General features: G+C 43.6%; 1 protein-coding gene and 1 long non-coding RNA gene across 3 annotated transcripts in view; one reads left to right on the forward strand and one right to left on the reverse strand.

The window, feature by feature from the left end:
• Positions 1-23,649, reverse strand: part of LOC310828711 — a 43,336-nt gene extending 19,687 nt beyond the window's left edge. The window contains exons 1-2 of the long non-coding RNA XR_014557080.1: positions 23,365-23,649; positions 17,117-17,226 (exon numbers count right to left, since the gene is read on the reverse strand). This is a non-coding gene — a long non-coding RNA (uncharacterized lncRNA). The remainder of the gene's footprint in view (positions 1-17,116; positions 17,227-23,364) is intronic.
• Positions 1-24,312, forward strand: part of CNTNAP2 (contactin associated protein 2) — a 1,058,844-nt gene that overhangs the window by 874,901 nt on the left and 159,631 nt on the right. The gene's annotated exons all lie outside the window — the stretch shown is intronic.

Here is a 24,312-nt window from a genome sequence, read left to right on the forward strand (position 1 = left end):
ATATACTTCTTTCTCTTTTTTAGCATTTTTCTTTGTTGTAATCAACCTGTTGATATTTGGATCAATAGCAGTATGCAGACTGTTAGAATTAAAACATTAATTCTTCATATTATTAGTGGTTGCTGAACTACAGAAAAGTGCTTGATTCATTTAGGATAAAAATAGGTAATTAATTATATGGATTAACAGAGAGGCTGAACAATAGAAGCTTTCTTTCAAATGGCTTTTGGATTATAGGAGAAGAATCAAAAGGATACTAAGGTGTAGCAAGCTTAGAAAGTGCTTGGTTTATGAGGTTGAAAGATGCAATCCTGGCTAACAGAACTTAGGTGAGATACTGAAAAAGTCAATGCTTGGGAAGGTCAACTTGACATGATGCAGCCGCAGGAGCTAAAACACCCAAAATGAGACAAAGGAACAAATTATGTAGGAGATATTTATTATGCCACTGAGTTGTCTTTGCAGAGCTCCTAATGGTCTCCAATCCAGCCACCAAGTTGGTACACGTCTGGTTTTTTCCAGCACTACAGTAATATCCACTGTTTTCTGGACTAAATGTTGACTTAATTGTCATGTTTTTTATTATTATTATTATTATTATTATTATTATTATTATTATTATTACTATTAATTTAAATTTGAACATCACATTTATATTTCAAAGGGTTGTTGCACGGCAAGAAATGTTTTAAACATTGCCGTTCTATCTAGAAAATTATTCTAGCATTCCAAAGACCTTTCTGAAAATGTTTATTTTTATCAAAAATCCTAAGCAGGTGTTTCTGAGACAACCTTTGGACACCCAGAGGAGCATCAAGTGGAAAGCACCCCTTCAGAAAACCTAGAGCCAGGGCATGGTGTGCTTTAAAGAGAGAAACCTAGCACTTTGGTCTGGAAAGAAACTGATAACAGCAGCAAAACAAATGTATTGCTAACAGAAGAATTTCTGTTCAGGTCTTCTGCCAGCCTAGAACAGGAGCTTGGGGCTCAAGGGGTGGTTGTGGAGGAGAAAAGGGACATTATCTTTCCCACCACCCTAAAATCTTCCCCCAGTGTGCGTGGTATACGGCCTCGGTCCTATACCTGAAGGAGCGTCTCCGCCCCCATCGTTCAGCCCGGACTCTGAGATCCAGCGCCGAGGGCCTTCTGGTGGTTCCCTCATTGCGAGAAGTGAGGTTACAGGGAACCAGACAGAGGGCCTTCTTGGTAGTGGCACCCTCCCTGTAGAACACCCTCCCTTCAGATGTGAAGGAAATAAGCAGCTATCCTATCTTTAAAAGACATCTGAGGGCAGCCCTGTTCAGGGAAGTTTTTAATATTTAATGATGTACTGTTTTTAACACTTGATTGGGGGCCGCCCAGAGTGGCTGGGGAAACTCAGCCAGATGAGCGGGGTATAAAAAATAAATTATTATTATTATTATTATTATTATTATTATTATTATTATTATTATTATTGGTCTGGGTCAGGTTTGGGTCTGGCTGCCAACCCCAACCTGAGAACTTTGTTCCTATTTGGAAGTTCTTGGAGAGGGGTAAAGCGCCAGGTGGGAAGGTCCAAGGTCAGCTGTAGGTGACTCAAGGGATCAATCCCTTCCTGGGTTTCCTCCCTACAACTTCCACCATGGACATCCTCAGTATTATGTGGCTCAAATCCTCTCAACATCACATACCAGGTCCTGCAAGCCACTTGTTGGCTGTTGGGATTCTGTTTGTTTTAAATTTAAAATATTTTCCCTTTTAACTTACAGGCTGCATACTTGAGAAGCCCCCTGCCACTTTCTTGTTTGGCAACCTTGCTTCCAAACAGAGAGCTGCTTGCCCACCCAAGTTTAATATTAGAGGGGATGATGGTGCAATTCCTTCTGACCAGCACCCACAGTATTTTGGACCAGTAGATAAGACTGTTACACACCATCCTGCCTGTGGCCCTGCTCTCCCACTCACTGAACTTCTAACATTGCACTCCACTGCTGGCCTTTGTTCTTCTAGCTAACTTTGAGCTCAGGGAGGGGTTTCACCCATTCTCCAATTGGCACAGAATCTCTGCTTTGTTAATCATCCATCTCCCTGCCCCCTTTGTTTGCTTAACAATTTGGCCATTATCAGGCTTACCTGGACATGGGAAACTGAGCCCAGCTATTAAGTGTCTAACTTCAATTCTCCAATCATTGATTAAATTATGGCACTTGCTAAATCCAGGCACCCAAAAACCCAGAACAAGACAGTCCCTGTGCCAAATGACCACTAAAGAGCCTTCCTGCTGCCCTCAGTTTTTGCATCTGTCACTAGCAAAAGGAAAAATGGCAGCAGTCTTGCAGTGTGTTCTTCTCAAATTTTGTTAATGTATTGAGCTCTTGAAACTATCCGGGAATTTTCTGCTTTGATCCCAAGTACAAATTGAGTCCCGGCACTTACATTGCTCACACATTTTCAGTCGCTGTGTTAAGCTATACATCCAGCATAGCAGGAGAGAAGGCGGTCCTTGCCATAATTGCTACCTGCCTACCAAGTAACAAAAGCGGTCAGAAAGTAGCCCCAGACTGTGAACCTGTGAACCCCCCACCATCCAGAGGAGGCTGACCACCTTGTCTTAAATCAACCTCATTACCTGCCATCTGCAGGTATTTTGCTTCCAAACAGTGCATCTGGATTGAGCTTCAATGGGTGGCTTGCAGTGATTTCATCAAGTTTATTTCTCTAAGCAAAAATTTCTCGAAGCAAGAAATACTAATACAACCAGGCATTTAAGTTTTCCTAATTATTTCAACCTGTTTGAGATAAAGTAGCTGCCCATGTAAGCAAGTCCTCTTTGTGTGTGCTTAAAATCATTGAAACTAGTGTGCATTTTTCATTTGAGATAATATTGAAGGAAATGTTTTATCTTGAGCATGAGAGCTCCTTTCATTTCCATGACTGTGTAATCAATATGCAAATAAGTGATTGTTTCTCTTTACCTAGGAGACATTCAGAATGGTTTCGTTGGGAGTGGGAGTGATTTTTCAAAGAGGGATTGGGTCTGTCAAGTGTACTATGTGTGTGAGGACTCTTGCTGCACACAAGGCATCCATACTTTCACGGTTTTCTCTATTGGCATGAAAGCTGGAGGTGGAGGTTTAGTTGACAGAGCTCAAGTGCATAGACCAGCTTTGTATTGGGCAACTGCTCTAGTAGCCATAAGCAACCTGGACTTCCATGCGAGGGAGGGAGTGCAGGGGGAGAAGAGGGGTTGGTCACTCCATCCTTCATCCTCTTGGTTTCCATGTTAGTTGTAGAAGAGAGAGAAATCCTTTCCCAACTAGCATGGAAATGGGGTGTGTTCAAGGACGGGATGGCAAATACCCAGTCATCCCCTACCAGCCCATTTGGTAAAAGGCAAACCTTTTTTTACTGGCCTGCTAAGAGGGAGTCTCTTGAGTTTCCTTGTTGGCTGCAGAGGAGATGACAGACTAGGAACTTTTCTGGGCTCATTTACACAACTGCAATAGATTGTGCATGTAGCAAAGTACTGGTTCTAATTTCAATCATACATCCCTCACCTCATCAAGTCATTTATATAATGAGAACCAGGGTCTATATTGAAAAATGTAATGAGGACTTACGTGAGGGCACTGGTTCTCATTCCAGGTTGTATGCTTGGCAGGGCAGCAAGGTATGTGCATTGATCTGGCTGCCCTGTTTTTGCCTTCACTTGTGAACGTGGGACAGATTTTGTCCCTAGTATTTTCATTTTGTCTCTCTCACTTATTTCCCCTTTGAGTCTTTTTCACTCTGCATATATGACACTAGAGCAGTTTGCATTCAGATGTAAAGTGACCTTCAATGCTCTGCTGAATCTACAGTAGTGTTTTTACAGGCTTTGGAAATGAAGCCCTACTTCATTTGCTGCCTAGTGCATGAACATTTTGTTCTTGAACAAAATTCTTGAACATTTTGTTGCAAAGATGGCTGTATGGCATATCGAACATTAAACTTTAAAAGTTATTTTTGTTATGAAACAATTCAATGCATCATTACACAGCACAAACCTTTGAAATGAACATAAAATTATGCCCTTTCATATTTAGTTTGAAATGTATCATTTGGTAAGAACTATTCTTCCCATCCTGCTAATTTCAGTAATCCCTTTTAGTCACAGACACTTGGTTCTATTCCATTTCAATATTGCACTGCTAGGCTGACAATGTATTCACCGGACAGCAAGGCAGCAAGCCTGGCAAGGAGCTCTTGGTGGTGTGAGCCAGTTATTCAGCAAACTGCAGAGGTGAACACCCAAAAGAACAACTGTCAGAGGACTTCAGCTTGCATCAAACAGTGACTTGCTAAACCTGTTTCTAGTGCCATTTCTCACTTTTGTCCTTTGTTTGCTGTTGCGCCCAAAGATGAAGTCTGTTCCTTTGGACGTTTATCTGTCTTCCTCTTTTTCTTCCTTTAGAAAGCTTCTCTCTCTCTGCCCCCCTTTGACTTTCTCTTCCCATTCTTTCCTTGGTTTGGATTTCTCTCTCATGCCTGGTATAGGACAACTTTGCCTCTTCCCTTTCATTTTTCCTTGCTTGCATTTCTCGTCTTAAGTTTCACCATATAACACTCATGACAAAAATGTTTTGTAAAACCAATTGGTGGTGGTGGTGGCTGTGAATGGTTGTGGGCTGGGCCTGCAGTTCATCTCCTCCCACAGTTTTCAAAGGAAAAAGTAGGAAGGCTTTCCAGACAGGTGCTGTCACTTTTTGGCCACTTTGAATTCAGTTCAGTGGGCATGGGCCACGCCATGGTGAGCAGAGTTCACTTCTACCTTGTCCCAACCAGTCACTGCATGCACCTTGTAGGCTTGCATTGCTGGAACGTCATCATTCCTCAATTTTGCTTCTCAGAAGGATGTTGTCAAACTTCTGCATGGTTTTTGATCTTTTTGGCCCTTAACCTGCGATGAGAGCAAGTGCTCCATGGAGACCCTTTTGCATGTGGGGATATGCCAACGGGCGTAATTGTCTCCACTCTTCTGCCAGATTCGCTCACTCTGCTTTATATGTGAATGGGGCAAACATATGCTTAAACAAATGTTGCCGCTCTCATTTATTTATTTATTTGTTTTCTTCATAATTTTTATTGTTTTTAAACCATAACAAACAAAAAATAAAAGAGTTTACATCTTATTATCACGGATTACTTTCTTTGAGACTTCCTTCAACTTCCCCTCAAATCATCCATGCCCTTATTTAACAAATTTACGCAAATCCTAGTTTATATTGACATTATTTTCTCTTTTCATCTTTTTCTCTTTAGACAATATTCCTACTTTTTCACAGAGCCTTTTTGAACCCAACTAGCGTTATCTGACCTTCACTTATATTTTCCAGATACTCCACAAATTTCCCCCAGTCATCAATGAACCTTTGGTCTTTTATATATCTAATTTTCCTCGTCAATCTGTCCATCTCCGCGTAATCTAACAATTTTGCTCTCCATTCCTCAACCGTCGGTATGTTCTGTTGTTTCCAATTTTGAGCTAGTAGGACTCTTGCGGCCGTTGTTGCATATTGAAAAAAATTGCTGTCATTGTTCTTTATATCCCTTCCTGCTAATCCTAACAGGAAAGCCTCCGGTTTTTTTTCAAAGGTGTATCTTAGTATACTCTTCATTTCATTATATACACTTTCCCAAAAACCTTTCTGCATTCCCACCACATGTGGAAAAAGGATCCCTCTTTTTCCCTGCATTTCCAGCATTTGTTACAGGTTTTATATATTTTTGCTAACTTTGCAGGTGTTATATACCATCGGTAAAACAACTTCATGAGGTTCTCCTTTAACGTTATACAAGCTGTAAATTTAAGGGGTTTTTTTCAAAGTTTCTCCCATTCTTCGTAATATATGTTATGACCGATGTCCCTTGCCCACTGAATCATCACCGACTTCACTTCCTCATCTATCAAATTCCACTCTAATAGCAGATTGTACATTTTAGAAAGGATTTTATAGTCATTATTTATTATTTCAGTCTGGAATTTGGAATCTTTGTCCGCATATCCTCTCTTTAATATCTTGTTTAAACATTTCATTTATTTGGAAATAGTGTAGCCAATCAAATACTTTTTCTTTAACCTGATCGTACGGTTTCAATTTCCATGTCCCCCCTACTTTTATTAACAGTTGTTCATAGGTTATCCAATCGCCTCTCATATTTACCTTTTTCACACTCATAACCTCTAATGGGGATAGCCAGTGTGGTACTTTAGGTTCTAGTAGAAATCTATTCCTCTCCCAAACTTCCATCAAGGGGCCTTTAAAGATGTGGGTTTCGAAACCCTTGTGTTTCCTCTTTCCCTGCCATAAGTACGCGTGCCATCCTGCTCTGTTGTCAAATCCCTCCAGATCTAATAGTTCCTTATTTTCCAATTTTATCCATGTTTTCACCCAGCAAAGACACGATGCCTCATAGTTTCAGGTCTGGCAGGGCAAATCCCCCCTTCCTTTAGCTTCCGTTAACAGTTTAAACTTAATTCTTGGTTTTTTGCCCTGCCAGACATATTTTGAGTTCTCGCTTTGCCACTCTTTAAATATCTTAGTGCCCTTGATTATCGGTAAGTTCTGAAACAAAAATAACATTCTTGGGAGCACGTTCATCTTGATTAAGGCTATCCTGCCCCAGAATGACAATCTCAGCTTCCCCCACCTCTCAAGGTCCTTCTTTATCTTTTTCCATACCTGCTCATAGTTGTTCTTAAATAAATCTATATTTTTCGGGGTTATTCATATTCCTAGGTATTTCACCTTTTTGGCCACCTCTATTTCTGTTTGTTGTTGTATTTCCTCAATTACCTTCGAGTCCATGTTCTTCACCATTATTTTAGTCTTTCTTTTATTTAATTTGAAGCTCGCCACCTTACCAAATTGTTCAAGTTCTTCCAGTATCTCTTTTATTGAACTCAACGGGTCTTCTGTTGTTATTACTAAATCGTCTGCGAATGCCTTGACTTTGTATTCGTTTTTACCAATTATAATCCCTTTTATCTTCTTATTTTGTCTTACTGAATTCAGAAGTACTTCCAATACTATTATAAATAACAGCGGGGAAAGTGGGCAACCCTGTCTCGTTCCTTTCGCTACCGTTATTTCTTCTGACACCACGTTGTTTATAATCAATTTAGCCTTTTGCTCCGTAAAGATTGCCTTTATTCCGTTAAAGAAATTCGAACCGACCTCCATATATTCTAACTGTTTTAATAAAAAGTCCCAAACTATATTGTCGAATGCTTTCTCTGCATCCACGAACATCAATATAGCTTGCTTTTCGTACCTGGCAGACAAATATTCTATAGTATTTATTATATTTCTAATATTGTCTTTCATTTGCCTGCCAGGCAGAAAGCCCGCCTGATCTCCATGGATATATTCTAACCATATATTTTTAACTCTACTTGCCAGTATCCCTGCAAAGATTTTATAATCAACATTTAGCAATGAAATCGGCCTATAGTTCTTGACTTGCAGTAGGTCTGAATCTTGTTTTGGGATTAAAGTAATGAATGTGTCTTTCCATGTGTCTGGTATTTCTTTTTCTTTCAGGATATTATTCATTACTTCTCTCAGTGGTGTCAGTAGTATAATTTCCATTTCTTTATAGTAGCTTGCCGTGAAGCCATCTGGGCCCGGAGCTTTCCCTCTTTTTAATTCTCTTATTACTAATTTTATTTCTTCTGTCTCTATTGGTATATTCAATTGCTCTTTTTTCTCTATTGGGATCTTCTGCACCTGCTTATCTTTCAAAAATCTTTCTATTTTCCTCTGGTTATTTCTCTCTCTGTTTTTATATAATCCTCTATAATAATCCAGAAAAGCTTTCCTTATTTCCTTGGGGTTAGTTATTTCTTCTCCATTCACTGCAATTTTATTTATTGTACTTTGTTCCTTTCTTTTTTTAGTCTGCCATGCCAGGAGCTTCCCTGACTTATTCGCAAACTCAAACATTCTTTGTCTTAGTTTTTTGATATTCCATTCCACTTCCCTGTTTATTAATGTTGCATACTGGGCTTGCAGGACTTTAATGTTTTCTTTTATTCTCTTATTATTAGGCTTTTTAACTAACTTCCCCTCATAGCCCATTATCTGTTTCAGAATGTCCTTTTTCACTTTTTCCCTTCCTTTATTTTTAATGGCATTCTGCTGAATGAAAAAGCCCCTCATCACTGCCTTGCCTGCATCCCATACCACCTTAGTTTTGGTGTCTTTGTTCATATTATCCTTAAGGAATTCTTTCATCCTTTTCTGCGCTTTTCCGACTATTTCTTGATCATCTAAGAGATAATCCTTCAGTCTCCATCTAAAAGTACCTTCTTCCAGGCCTTTCAGTTCCATTTTTATTGGATTATGATCAGATATTGTTTTAGCCTGGATCTCTACCCGTATAATTCTTGGTGTTAATTCATTCGAGACCCAGATCTGATCTATTCGGGACAATGACTGATTGGGCTCAGAGTGGTACGTAAATTGCTTTACCAGAGGATGTCTAAGTCTCCAGGTGTCTATTAGGTTACAATTTTTAACCAGTGAAAAAAAGGATCTGGGCAGCTTCCCTTCCTTACCCCCTCCGTCTCTAAGTCTGTCCATTTCTAATGAAACCACCCCATTCATATCCCCCAATATAATCATTTTCTGGTCTGCATAATCAGCTAGTTTTTCTTCCAAGATTTTATAGAACTCAGATTTATTGTCATTCGGGGCGTATAACCCCACTATAATCAAATTTTGTCCATGCCATTTAATTTGTACCATCATTATCCTTCCGTTTTCATCTTTAAAGATTTGTTGGGCCTCAATTTGATTTTTAACATAAATGACCACACCTCTTTTTTTAACTTTGTCAGATGATATGAACTCGTTTCCCAGTCTTTTATTTATTAAAATTCTTTTATGTCTTCTTGCTATATGAGTCTCCTGTAAACAAATAATGTCTACACTTTCTTTTTTCAGGATTTGTTCAATTTTATTCCTTTTTTTCCTCTCATTTATCCCATTAATATTCCAACTCCAAATCTTTAACACCATGGTGTTTAAGCCTGACCTAGTTTACTTCCTTTTTTATATTTCAGCTGTTTCTTCTTCCTCCTGTTCTTCTTCTTCTCCTCTTGTCCCTTCTGCTTCCTCCTCTGTCTCTTCCTCTGCACCTCCTGCTGCCTCTCCTATTTTGTCTTCCTCTTTTTCTAGTCTCAGTTCTTTATATTTTCTTAAGAATTTGCCAGTTTCTTCTGGACTTGTCAGTCTATGCCTCTTACTTCTATACATGAATGAGATGCCCTCCGGGTACTCCCATTTAAATTCTGGTACTGCCCTAAGTCTTAAGTTAACCTCCCTCTGTCTTAGTTCATTCATAGCAATTAAATCTTTCAAGTCTTCTTGCGCTTTGCTTAGTTCTAATACCTCTACTTTGATCCTCTCTTCCTCCCGTCTTACCTCCTTCAATTCTAGTCTCGTCTTTTTCAGTCCCTCTTCTGTTACCTGTGTTCTCCTAAACACTTCCTTTATTTGACCTTTTAATTCATTAACTGTTTCATCCATCTTTTTATCCATTTTCCCTATCTTGTTGTCTACTTGTTCTAATTTTACTTCTAAGTTTTTTTCACTTTGTTTAATTTCCGCAAACATTCTTAGTATGTCTGCCTTGAAATCTTGTTCTTGCTTGGATCCCTTTCTTTCCGAAGGTGTCCCCCCTTCCCCCCTCTTTGCTGTGTTCGACATTATCGCCAAATTACAGTTATGAAATCACCCCACTTCGCCTAGTTGACTATTAGATACCCTGACCAAATTTGCACAAACCCCAAATTTACACAGACCCCAGATGATACCACTATAACCAATATAGTCCAGTAATAGTTTCAATAGATCTGCAGTCTTCTTACTCCTCTTCTTGCCTCTATTCAGGCTAATCCACGTATTAACTCAGTCTTCTTCCTCCTCTTTAAGTTAGTTATCAAGTCACAGTTTGCGTTCAGTTTATATTCCCTTCAAATTCTTCTATGCAAATATCGACTTCCCCAATCCGAAATACTTAAAGAAATCATAGAAAACGCTGGTGTCAGGATAAAGTCTATCTGTTAAATATAAGGTGTATTCCTGTAAATATAAGGTGTATTCCTGTTAATTAATTAATTAAACGTCATGTAGGGGGTGTAGGGGGGTCACAAAAGTCACGAAATTTTCTCTTAAGGCATTACATGCCGTGAATTTCATACCTGTGGTCCATAACTGTTCCCAGTCAGCCATCATTATGTTATGTCCAACGTCTTGTGCCCATTTAATCATAGCTGATTTCACCATTTCATCCTGAGTGTTCCATTTCAACAGCAAGTTATACATTCTTGACAAATTCTTAATTTTTGAATCTAACAATTCTATTTCCAATTTTGATTTTTCCACCTGGATCATCCTGCACGCATTCAAGGCACATGTGACCGCTGGTGCACATGCCATTTTTAGCCACAGAAGGTGGTGGAAAAGGAATGGGACAGAGTGGGCTTTCGCGTGCCCTGTCAGCACACACACAATGACCCCAAGCACAACCCCTGTGCAAGTGGGGAGCTGCCTGTAGGTCAAAACCAACACTTTGAACTGGGCCCGGAAACTAATTGGTAGCCAGTGAAGTCGGACCAGGATCGGTGTAAGATGCTCAAACCATTTTGCCCTGGTGAACAAACTGGCCACCAAATTCTGCACCAACTGAAGTTTCAGAACCATCTTCAGAGGCAGCCATAAATATAACACACTGTAGTAACCAAACCTAGAGGTTACCAGAGCATAGAAAACAGAAGTTAGGCTCTCCCTGTCCAGATCAGGTTGCAGCTGGGCCAAAACTGATGGAAGACACTCCAGGCCACTGAGGCCACCTGAGCCTCAAGTGACAGCAAAGGATCCAGGAGGACCCCCAAGCTGTGGACCCACTCCTTCAGAGGGCGTGTAACCCTATCAGAGCAGGCAACCTCCCAGCCATCTGGATGAGGGAACCACCTGCTCACAGTGCCTCAGTCTTATTAGGATTTTCTCTGTTAAAAAATATAATTTTTATAACTTTTTCATTAATACAATACCAAATCATACCACATAATAATACAATCAAAAAAGCCAATTAATGAGTTCCAAATTCAGTGTTTTTGGATGACTTTCCGAGTTCCGGTTATCAGGGCCCTTGGCCCTGTTCAGTTGCATTCAGTTGGATCTTTCCTCCAGTTGTGTTCAATACATCTCCCAGCTTGTTTCCTTGCCCTAAGCTCTGGTATACTAGGGAGTATCTTCTTCTTCTTTGGCGATCCCTCGTAGCTGAGTAAGATTGTCTTCCATAAATACGGTTTTAACAATGAGTCCGTAAGTGACTGTGGAGGCCAATTCTCAATCCACACAATATTCCACAGTGGGGACATTGGTTCCCGGGCGGGAATTGATCATGGTGTGGATTTGCCAATTGTGCCTTCCTCTTAGCACATTTCTCCCTTGCGTCCTGAGTTCAAGTGTCTTCAAAGCCCATGACACCTTTGGTAAAGGCTGTTCTCCAACTGGAGCGCTCGCAGGCCAGTGTTTCCCAGTTGTCAGTGTTTATACTATATTTTTTTAGATTTGCCTTGAGACTGTCTTTAAACTAGGGAGTATACTAGGGAGCCAAATGGGCTCCACAAAGTGGGAGAGGGCACTCAGGGACAATCATTTCAATGGCCGGAGCCATTCAAATGTTCCAGAGGTCAGCCAGGGCATCAAGAGCAGCACCAGTCACATCAGCCAAAAAATCCTGCATAACCATTTGGGAAGCCATTGGATCCATCAGCCTCCAAGGGCAGACCATCCTCACAGGTCCCCCACCTCTGCGGAGGGGAAAGGTCTGAAAGCCTAAATCTCAACAGGAAGTGATCTGACCATGACAAGGGAGTGATATCAATGTCCCCCATTAACAGGTCACCAAGGTCCAGAGTGTGGCCTGCCATGTGCTGGTGACATGTTGGGACAGCCAATGAAGTTCTGAGCCACCCCAGAGCCAGTCACCTTGGCATGGATTTTGAAGTGCTCCTGAACCAGGGGTCTGGGAGTCGTGAGCACTGCCTCTGAGATCAGCTCTGTCAGAACACAGACTCTAGTTCTCTCCACCAACTGGACAGAGAGCCTGGAGATAGAGAGAGAATCTCTTCAGACCACAGCAACTCCCCCTCCCTGCTCCCCAAGTCTGGCCTGAGGCTGCACTGAGTACCCAGGTGGGCACAGCCAGGTGAGACCAACTCCACCCTGCTCACCCACCCAGGTCTCAGTGATGCAGACCACACCAGCCTCCTCATCCACGATCAGATCTGATCATATCATGGATGAGGGAGGTCTTACTCCTAGCCAAGTTGGCATTCAGCAACAGCATGCTTAATCATGCTTATCATGAAAAATGTTTATTAAAAATCCCAGGCTCCTTCTACTTAATTTCAGTAGAGTATATGAAGAGTTTGATTCATTTATCTTTTGTTTGACCCAGCTACAAAGGCTTGTGTTATGACAATGCAGTTTATTACAGCAATGTCTGAGCTGGGATAAAACTAGTTCTTTAGTTTCTAGATCAGACTTGATGTACTATATAGTGATAATAAACCCTGAATTCAGACATGATAAACCATGGCTAATCTTGATAGAAATGAGCTCATGTGCTTTTTTTATTAACTGCGGCTTGTTGTGTTTACTGTGGTTTATATGACTTGCTGTAAGGGGGGGGGGGATATAATGTGACCAAGTGTTCCACCTTGCAGCCAGGACAATCAACATGGTCTTTAAACCACAAGCGAACGTCCAAGAGACAGCAGGTGTGGTTCTTCTGCAGTTCCTCCCTCTTGGTTCATCTCATTTGCCACCCCTCCCATCAGCTGCTCGGCTGCACACACTGAGACCTGTGTGTCATTGTGTGGAGAGGGAGGGTGGGTGGCCATGCTAGGAAGAGGATGGGACAACAGTTGCCTTCCCTTCTACTTCATCCAGAGTGTTATGGATCCATTTCTGGGATCTGGGTTGAATCTTTACTTTCAAGAAAGTCCCACGGGGCTCAGAGAGCTTGCTTGCATGTTTAGAATTGCAGCAAAAATGTGATTATACATTTGGTATATATCAGAAATGTGTGTGTGCTCTATTGTAATATGTGTTGCATATAGTTTTACAGTCACACAGTGTGATTCAATTAGTCTGAGCTCTCTCTCTCTCTCTCTCTCTCTCTCTCTCTCTCTCTCTCTCTCTCTCAAAAAGCCCTTCCCTTTGTCATTTATGCACAGGAGTTTCCCCCTCCCTTTCTACTCTCAATACAACTTCAAAGCTATAATTTGATATTAAGGTGCTGCAACCTTCATAAACCATGAAATCATATCTGAAGGTCTGAAATGAAATACAGTGTTTAACTAGGGATTATCCTTCCATATCCATTCAGCCAGAAACCATAACTTATTCTATATTTATTGCATATTTGTGAGGTTTCTTGAATGCATTGCATTTGAAGTCTGCTCTGCTGTCACTCAGGTTTTTTGGACAAACTAGATGATTTCTAACATCTCAAATGGTTTTCTTGCAGGGTATGTGTGGAAAGAGCAGGGAGAGAGATAAATAAGGAGTAAAAAATCACCAGGTTGGCTTGTTATTTAAATGGAAATTGCACATTTACCCCAACAATTAGACGTTTCCATAAAATTCCTTCTTTCTTTTCTTTGTTTTAACCAAAGGCTGAATAGCAAATAAACAAGGGTTTTTTTAGACCTTAACAGGTGTTTTAAAATTTCAAAACTATTTACAAGTACAAGCAACAATTGTGGCTTTGTTTGCACAGCTCATCTTTCTGGCACGCCATGCTCCTCAGCTGCTTTCTCACAGCATTGCCTTTCACAACCATTCATTTCCCACTCAACTCTCTTGCAGTCTAACTTGACTAGGTCTATAGCTTTATTGAACAAAGACCTTCCAAAATTCTAACTTTAATTGGAAATATTCTTAACAACTCTAACAGCACAATCCTGTACAGGTCCAGGTGACGTCAGTAGGGATTTCCTCTAAGTAGACATCTCAAGAATTGCACTGTTCAATTTCTGCAATATGGATTTAAATTAGCCTCACATTTTACACTGTTTTAAGGGTTGTATCATGTGTATTAAGTGACCAAATGCTATTACAGTAGGAATGGCATATAAAGTCACAAATATCCTGCAGGATTCAGCTGCCTTTGAATTGATAATTCAATCTGTCACCTGTTTAGTGGCTCATTTACACCCTGTTTTGGGGATATTTAAGAAGAAATCTTCCATCATGTCAAGGCAAAACCCATCTGCTTTCATTCACCACTCTCAAACATTAAGTAAGCATGCAAGATTTCAAATCCCCAGTGAGAAAATCCTGTGGCAATTTTCCGATTTCCAAGGATATTAACGCTGCTAACATAAAACAGTTCTTAAATCATAAACCCTCATAAACAGACCATAAAGTCTTCGACAAATGAACGAGGCAGCATTTCATTTTCTAACAAGGTCATCTTGCCTCCTGGAAAAGATACTAAAACAGCAGCCTAATTGAAATGAAAATAATTCTATGAGACATATGCCAGTGTTTACAAGCAGTCCAAAAGTGAAGTATCTGTTTCTCCCTGTTACTTTATAGCAGAGTGATCTACATAATGAAGTGGGGGCTCCCCAGCCCCAATCTGTTAATTACCTTTCTTGTGTGCTATTGCGTTTAATGTGTTTACGAATCTTGGCACATCCAATTGCCAATAATTATTTGTCACAAATGAAGGATAAAAATGTTTTAAAGATAGTTATTTAGTTCTCCTTTTTCTTTGTCTTACTGGAACATTTCAGTTAACGCCAATCACAGAGGCCTCCTTCCGCCCCCAGCGGATGCATCAACATTATGTTTATAGCTCATTTTGTAGCCCACTCTTCAAATCACTCTTTTTAAAAGCCACTATTATAAACAGCATCTTTTGAAACCTTTACATAGCTTGGAGTCTGAAATGGTCCTTTCTTCTTGCCAGTTACAAAATAATGAGGACCTTCAGCCTGTCTAGGTGGGAAGCCCGGCTGCTGCCAGTTGAATCCCCCCTTCCCTCATTTCCTGCAGCACTTACCCTGTGCATTGAAATCAAGTTGGGTGCTTCCTAAACGCCATTCTTCGTGAGTACGGAAAGGTGACATCACAACATGGAGTTAGTTATCCCAGATAACTGGGGCCAGAAGAAATCCTAGGTGCACCTCCATTTCCCATGGAGTTGGGTCCAACTCAGCTGGGCCTCCTGCTGCAGAACAATTACCCAACTGCCCCGTGTGTAAAATGATGCTCTTAAAAGAACATTCTCCACAACTCCGATGGAAGGTTTCCCCTTAAGATTCAACTAAGTTGTAGCAACCATAAATATGTTTCCTTTCAAGAAACTGTATCATCAACCTACTGAAGAGAGCAATGCATATGGGCCAACATCTTGAAATTTATCATTCCAGTATACTGTAAATAAGAACCAGTTTGACACAGTACCATTTCTCAGATTTTGACATCATAAGTGCACAAGCAAAACATTGAAGGGGAGGAAATGTTGCTCAAGAACTTTGAAGGTGGTGTTTTGAAAGTACAATATATTTAAGGGTTAAGAAACCTAAACATCTTCTTGTGGTAGTTTGTAAAGGAATCTGTGAACAAGGTCCTGTGTATATCGAAGTCACTCTCTGGTTGCAGCAACTATGGATGCTCAAAACTGCTATAGTTTAACTTCCTTTGTTCCTCTTCCCTGTTGCCTAAAGAAGCCAGCTACTACTGAGCCTAGGGCTTGCCGATCAGAAGGTCGGCGGTTCGAATCCCCGCAACAGGGTGAGCTCCTGTTGCTTGGTCCCACCTAGCAGTTCGAAAGCATGTCAAAGTGCACGTAGATAAATAGGTACCACTCCAGTGGGAAGGTAAATGGCGTTTCTGTGCACTGCTCTGGTTTGCCAGAAGCAGCTTTGTCATGCTGGCCACATGTCCCAGAAGCTGTCTGTGGACAAACGCCGGCTCCCTCGGCCTATAGAGTGAGATGAGCACCGCAACCCCAGAGTTGTTCGCGACTGGACCTAACGGTCAGGGGTACCTTTACCTTTACTGCTGAGGAAGACGAGGGGCAGGGACTCTCCAGGCGGCTGTATTGACTGGCTAAACCTATAGCTGCTACAGCCAGTCAGGGGTAGATCAGCTTGAATGTACATGGGGGGGAGGGGGTTGCTTCACAGATTCTTGGATGAATTCCCCACCCACCCCCACAAAGAAAAGCTGTTGCAGTTAGCACTCAGAAATATAATGGGCTCTAGGAGTTTGTTTGAAGCAAGAAGGGAATGCATGATTTCAGAGAAGGTTCATTAGCATGGCTCCATGTGGTATAAAGATGACAGAATTAGTCACCACTTAAAGGTTACCTGTGTTGGCAAAAGTGTAGCCCTGGGTTACATACATAATGTTGGAAAGGACGTAGTCTGGGTGAAGATCTAACAAGAAAACTAACAAGTATCTTTTGTGCAGCTTGAATATATTCAGGTGGCACCGAGGTCTGAATCATTATTCACAATTGCCCTTTGAATTGGGGTCTTGAATATATCAAGGAAGGACTTACATTATTGGGATGAACTGAGAAGCCATTACAATAATAAAACAGTCAAATTCCAGCTTTTTGCAAGTTATTAGAATGAACTATTTAAATTCTTCAACTCTTGGCTGGATGACATCTGGATTGATTTGTTTTTTATTTGTCACTAAGGTCTAGAACAGGGGTAGGCAACCTAAGGCCCGGGGGCCGGATGAGGCCCAATCGCCTTCTCAGTCCGGCCTGCAGACGGTCCGGGAATCAGTGTGTTTTTACATGAGTAGAATGTGTCCTTTTATTTAAAATGCATCTCTGGGTTACCGTATTTGTGGGGCATAGGAATTCGTTCATATATTGTTTTTCAAAATATAGTCTGGCCCACCACATGATCTGAGGGACGTTGGACAGGCCCACGGCTGAAAAAGGTTGCTGACCCTTGATCTAGAACGTTGTGTCCTGTAACTTGTGGCCTCCATTCCTCAGGCTCCTTTCCTAAGAAAGTGAGTTCAGGCACAGGGATCTTTCCTACCTCTTCTGCTGTGAAGACAGATACTAAGAATTCATCCAGCTTCTCTGCCATCTCCTTATCCTCCTTTCACACAAAGGGTCTGCCTCCTTTGCCAGTTTCCTGCTTCTAACCTATTTAAATAATTTAAAATTGTTGGTCTTAAGTCTTATGTTAATGGGCTTCCTGAGGTTTTTTGCATCTGATTGTTTGAATTTGTGTTGCCAAAGTTTGTGTCCTCTTTTAATATCAACATTTGGGCAAGACTTTCGTTTTCTGAAGGAAGCCTCCTCGCTTCTGATCACTTCTTTGCCTCTCCTAGTTAACCATGCTGGCATCCTCTTGGCCTTCCTGATCTGTGGTGTACATTCTAGCTTAGCTTTTGTTATTATGGCTTCAAAAAATCCCCAAGCAATCAAAAGTTGACTCACTTGATTTGCCATTTCAGCTTTTTTGTTTGTTTGTTTGTTTACCAATCCCCTCCTTTTTTAGAGGTCTTCTATTTTGAAATTCACATGTCAGATTTTCTGATAGCACTGTGATCACTGTTCCCATTTGGTTCAACAACACTTGCACCTCTTAAGTTTAAGACCATCACCACCTTCCCTCTGTTCAGTTCCATCAGTCCCTGTTCTCAGACACTGTAATTTATGGTATCTAGAAATTTTACCTCTTTGCTATGACTGGAAGTGTGTTTGCCCTGTCTACATGAGTGTACTTGAAGTTTCTCATTACTGCAATATTTCCTACTTTGGGAGCCTCTTTAATTTCCATAATTTCATTATGTATCTCCATCTCATCTTCAGCATTTTGGTCAAGGGGCCAATAGTACATCCCCAGTACTAAATTAACATTATTAGAAGTAGTAGTAGTAGTAGTAGTAATAATAATAATAATAATAATAATTATTATTATTATTTATTATTATTATTATTATTATTATTTATTATTATTATTATTTGTACCCCGCCCATCTGGTTGGGTTTCCCCAGCCACTCTGGGTGGCTTCCAACAAAGATGAAAGATACACTAAAATATCACATATTAAAAACTTCCCTGAACAGGGCTGCCTTCAGATATCTTCTGAATGTCAGGTAGATGTTTATCGCTTTGACATCTGATGGGAGGGCGTTCCACAGGGCAGGCGCCACTACCGAGAAGGCCCTCTACCTGGTTCCCTGTAACTTGGCCTCTCGCAGTGAGGGAACCATCAGAAGGCCCTCGGAGCTGGACCTCAGTGTCCGGGCAGAACGATGGGGAGGAGACTCTCCTTCAGATATACTGGACCAAGGCCGTTTAGGGCTTTAAAGGTCAGCACCAACACTTTGAATTGTGCTCGGAAATGTACTGGGAGCCAATGTAGGTCTTTCAAGTCCGGTGTTATATGGTCTCGGCGGCTGCTCCCAGTCACCAGTCTAGCTGCCACATTCTGGTAGTTGTAGTTTCTGGGTCACCTTCAAAGGTAGCCCCACGTAGAGCGCATTGCAGTAGTCCAAGCGGGAGATAACCAGAGCATGTACCACTCTGGCGAGACAGTCTGCAGGCAGATAGGGTCTCAGCCTACGTACCAGATGGAGCTGGTACACAGCTGCCCTGGATACAGATTTGACCTGTGCCTCCATGGACAGCTGTGAGTCCAAAATAACTCCCAGGCTGCGCACCTGGTCCTTCAGGGGCACAGTTACCCCATTCAGGACCAGGGAATCCTCCACACCCGCCCGCCTCCTGTCCCCCCAAAACAGTGCTTCTGTCTTGTCAGGATTCAACCTCAATCTGTTAGCCGCCATCCATCCTCCAACCGCTTCCAGACACTCACACAGGACCTTCACCGCCTTCACTGGTTCTGATTTAAAAGAGAGGTAGAGCTGGGTATCATTTGCATACTGATGAACACCCAGCCCAAACCTCCTGATGATCTCTCCCAGTGGCTGCATGTAAATGTTGAAAAGCATGGGGGAGAGGACAGAACCCTGAGTCACCCTACAAGTGAGATCCCAGGGGTCTGAACACTCATCCCCCACCACCACTTTCTGAACATGGCCCAGGAGGAGGGAGCGGAACCACTGTATGACAGTGCCCCCAGCTCCCAGCCCCTCAAGACGGTCCAGAAGGATGTTATGGTCGATGGTATCAAACGCCGCTGAGAGATCCAGCAGAACTAGGAAACAGCTCTCACCTTTGTCCCTAGCCCGCCGGAGATCATCAACCAGTGCGACCAAGGCAGTTTCAGTCCCATGATGAGGCCTGAATCCCGACTGGAAGGGATCCAAATGGTCCGCTTCTTCCAGGCGTGCCTGGAGTTGTTCAGCAACCACTCACTCAATCACCTTGCCCAAGAATGGAAGGTTTGAGACTGGGCGATAATTGGCCATCGTGGCCGCATCTAAAGATGTTTTTTTAAGAAGCGGTTTAATAACCGCCTCTTTCAGCGGGTCTGGGAAAGCTCCCTCACGGAGGGAAGCATTCACCACCCCACGAAGCCCATTGCCCAGTCCTTCCCGGCTAGCTTTTATAAGCCAGGATGGGCAAGGATCCAGGAGACAGGTGGTTGGCTTCACTCATCCAAGCATCCTGTCCACATCCTCGGAGGTAACAGATTGGAATTGATCCCACACAACTTGACTAGACAGGACTCTAGCACTCTCCCGCCCCGGCCCTGCTCCCACGGTGGAGTCTACTTCTTCCCGAATCTGAGCGATTTTATCTGCAAAAAAACTTTGCAAAATCATTGCAGAACATGTGGCCCGTACTGGGCCCCGATGTTGCAGGTGGTTCCACTAAATTGTGAACCACCTGAAAAAGTCTCCTGCTGCTGTTTTCTGCAGATGCAATAGAGGCGGTGAAGAAAGTCTTTGTGCTGGACCCGGGGGAAAGGTACCGTGAGCGTAGTCTGAGTCCACACGAAGAGGGGCGAGGTCCGAGGCAGAGAGCCGGGCGGGGAACAGGAACGCTGGAACAGGAGGCCGAGCAGGGTACAGGAACACCGGATGGTCAGGAACAGGAGGCCGAGCAGGGATCAGGAACACAGGAAGGTCCAAAGCCAACAACGACGTTGCTCCCGCAACCTGGGACCGGGCTGACTGGGCTTTTATCCTCTTCTAAGGCCAGGGGCGGTCCCGGCCCCCAGGAGCCCCGCCTCCTCTGGCCTTAAGGCGAGCACTCCTCCTGGGAGCAACCAGTTCCCTTCGCCTCTCTGCCCTAAGCCTCTGCAGATCAGGAGAGGCCGAAGGGTTACTGGGCCCTGGAGGAGGCTCACCTGACGCCACTGAGTCCTCAAGCACCTCTGGGGCCAGAAGGGTTTCACCTGGGGCCAGCTCCTGGTGCTCTGCCACAGGTGCAGGCTCTTCAGCATCTAGGCCTTGCCCCAGTTCAGCCGGCCCTGGAGGCGGGGACTCCTGTGCAGGCTGGGATTCCTCTGGTTCATCCTCTGAATCGGAATCCCAGGCCATCACAGTCTTCTTTGCCGTCGCTATCGCCACTTGGTAGGCTCAACGTTGAGCTCTAACCTGTGCCCGGTCAGATTCGGAATGAGTTATCCGCCACCGGCGCTCTAGCCGTCTCAACAATTGTTTCATTGCCCTCAGATCCGTGGAAAACCACGGGGCTCTCCGGGCTCCATGCAATCGGAGAGGGCGCTTCGGAGCCAAACAGTCAATAGCCCTGGTTAACTCCACATTCCAGCGGGCCACCAGGGAATTGGCTGAAAGGCCATCAACATGGGATAAAGCATCCCCTACCACTCTCTGGAAACCATTTGGATCCATTAAGTGGCGGGGGCGGACCATCCGAATCGGTCCCACCTCTCTGCAGAGGGGATGGGTCGCAGAGAAGTCCAGTTGCACCAGGAAGTGATCTGACCATGGCACTTCTTTCGTTTCGCTTTTACTTAGTGTCAGATCACCAACATCCATAAAGGTAAACACCAGGTCCAAGGCATGTCCGCGGCTATGGGTTGGGCCAGACTTATTCAGGGACAGCCCCATGGAGGCCATGCTTTCCACGAAGTCCCGAGCGGCCCCTTGTAAGGTCGTGTCAGCATGGATGTTAAAATCCCCTAGGACAACCAAGCTAGGTGTCTCCAGGAGAACATCCGCCATGACCTGAAGCAGCTCGGGCAGGGAATCCTTGGTGCAGCGGGAAGGTCGGTACACCAAAAGGAATCCTGTACTGCCCCTATTGCCCAACTTCCAGAACATGCACTCGGAAAACTGTGTCTTCCCAATAGGACGCCTGGTGCAAACTAATGACTTCCTAAAAATCACTGCAACCCCCCCTCCCCGCCCACATGACCTGGGTTGCTGTGTGTAAGAGAAACCTGGTGGACAAGCAGCTGCAAGGACAGGCCCATCTGCTTCATCCAACCAAGTCTCTGTTACACATGCCAGGTCAAGTCCTCCATCCATGATCAAGTCATGGATGGCAGTGGTCTTATGAATCATTGACCTGGCATTGCACAGCAACACTTTCAGGTCATGTGGGTATCCCTTGCTGATTCTAGTATCCATCCGGTCAGGACCAGACCCGGAGGCAGGGATAGTCCTCAGACAATGACTAAACCTGCCTCCTCTGTAATGACATGGTCTGGTCTTAGCGTAACTCCTCCTCCTACCCATGATCACTGAGATTGGTTGTCCCAGTGCATCCCCCCCTGTGGAACATGCCCCAGCCATTTTGTTGGCTGGGACCTACTTAATCACTTCCCATGAGGCATCCCGGAGCAATGTAAAACACAGTAAAAACATATATAGAACTGCATATATAAAAACAGCTAAAACTTGCACACACACAGTTGGAAAAATAAAACCCCAATTACTCTAGCTTTAGCTTTGCCCTTTTCATGAACGGTCAGCATTTCAAAGAAGGCTGCCTGGAAAGCGCTGCCTTTCAACCCCCTACCTGGCAAGCTCGGTTTTGTTTCAATGACAACGCAACTGCATTTCTCCATGCGACTGGTTGCAACATGCATGACAGCCACTGACTCCTCCCTGGTCCGGTCTACCAAGCTATCTAGACACTACCAGGATCCCCACATCCCCTGGAGTAGACTTGGCATGAGATGAAAACCACTCATCTAGGCATCCTAGAAGAGGATAAAGTGAAGGAATTGTTGTCAAGGTCTTCCCACGGAACAGGAATTGTGTACAACTATCAAAAGAGAGGGACGCAGGTGGAGCTGTGGTCTAAACCACTGAGCCTCTTGGGCTTGCTGATCAGAAGGTCGGCGGTTCGAATCCTCGTGGCGGAGTGAGCTCCCGTTGCTCGGTCCCTGCTCCTGCCAACCTAGCAGTTCGAAAGCACGTCAAAGTGCAAGTAGATAAATAGGTACCGCTCTGGCGGGAAGGTAAACGGTGTTTCTGTGCGCTGCTCTGGTTTGCCAGAAGCGGCTTAGTCATGCTGGCCACATGACCCAGAAAAACTGTCTGCGGACAAACGCTGGCTCCCTTGGCCAGTAAAGCGAGATGAGCGCAGCAACCCCAGAGTCATTCGCGACTGGACTTAACAGTCAGGGGCCCTTTACTTTTTATTTTTACTTTTTACTTACTGTTGTTACCCACTCTGAGCCCGGCTTCGGCTGGGGAGGGCGTGATATAAATAATAAAATTATTATTGTTATTGTTATTGTTATTATTATTATTATTATTATTAAAAGAGCAAGCAAATGAGAAAACATGTCTTGTGTTGTCAATATGGTTACTTGAAATAGCTATAGCAATAAAACAAAATAATTAGAGGCAGTGCATTTATTAAAGAAAAGAAGCTGCCAGAAGTTGTTACAGCTGGGCGACTTGGGACAGCCCTGAGCAGATGCTGGTTTGACAACGGCCACATTCACCACCCCGGAAGGTGCTAAAAGCTACAGCAAGCTGTCTCCCTGGCTGGTTTGGGGGCCACCCCTGGTTCTGGTGCTGGTCAGGTAAATGCGCCCCCACCCCCCTCATTCTCTCTGATTCTGGCAGATGGCTATGACAGCTCAAAAGGGCCCTTGCGCAAACGCACATGTGTGCAATGGGAGAGGCCTGGCTGGAAAGCTTAAAGCCCACCACCACTACATGGGAGAGCGGTTGAGGAAAAGGAAGAAAAGGAAATACGAATCAGCTGGAGATTGACCAAATGTGGCTAGGAGCTAGGTGGAGCCATCAATCTTGTAAAAAGTGTAGACTTGCACATGCTGTCCAGCTTCCGTTTTTGCCTGAAATGTTCATTTTGGGCATCCCAGAAGTATGTAAAGTCAAGACGCAGATGGGAGAGTGCTGGCCTGCAATGGCGCCCACCTGAGAGGTGATGGAACTTGGTTCCCGAAAGCTCCAGCAGAAAAAAGCACTGATTAGAGCAGGTCACCATCCATGTGGGGCCATGGAGCCGAGCCCCCCCCCCCCCATTTTCACTGCGGGGTCTGGGCCCTCTCCATATTCTGTACTTGGGTGGGCCCTGTCAGGCCCTCCTGCAGGTGCAGAGGGCTCCGTCGGGCCCTCCCACAACTGCGGTGGGCCCCACCAGGTCTCTTCCCACCGTGTGATGCACACACCAGCGCCCCCCTCCCATGTGGGGCAGAACTCGGCATGCCTGAATTAGAGGTATGTTTTAGTTTGTCAGGGGCTTATGCATGCATTCTGCATAGAAAGCTAACAAGCACTTAAAAATTACTATCTTGACACTTTATTTCTGAGAGACCTTATAGCTCTTTGCAAATCTTATGTAGTGCAAAGAAAGTAGAAATCTGAAAATTATTCCGAGATGTTATCTATCTCATTACAATTACAGGATTATTCATCTCCCATTTGGTTATTAACTGGAATACAGCACACTGAGAATGTAATCCCTGTTCTTTTGGGGTGATTTCCTTTGGGAGAGAAGGATGATAGAGGCCATTTTTGCAATCAAAATTTACAAAATATTTAAATAGCGGATGCATTATTATCTAAGTACTGAATATTCCAGCAGTGATTATTTCTAAATATCCACAATGAAGTCAGCATGCTGGACTTGTTCTGTAATTAACTCGCTTTCCTTTGTGGGGCTTTAATGCTTGTAAGCAACACAGAATTCTGATGAGCTCTGTGGTGACTGAAAGCTCCCTCCATCACTTGGCTGACCAGAGGTTTCTCCACCAAAATAGCTTGGCCATCGCCCGCTGGTCTCCAGGTGCCCCAAGACCTCCATCAGCAAGCAGGCTGCTTCTCAGAGTCTCCCCCTCCAGCTTGATCTGCTTGGTGGGGAGA

The sequence above is a fragment of the Podarcis gaigeae genome (assembly GCF_964106915.1).
Source record: "Podarcis gaigeae genome assembly, chromosome: 12".
Taxonomy (NCBI): Eukaryota; Metazoa; Chordata; class Lepidosauria; order Squamata; family Lacertidae; genus Podarcis; species Podarcis gaigeae.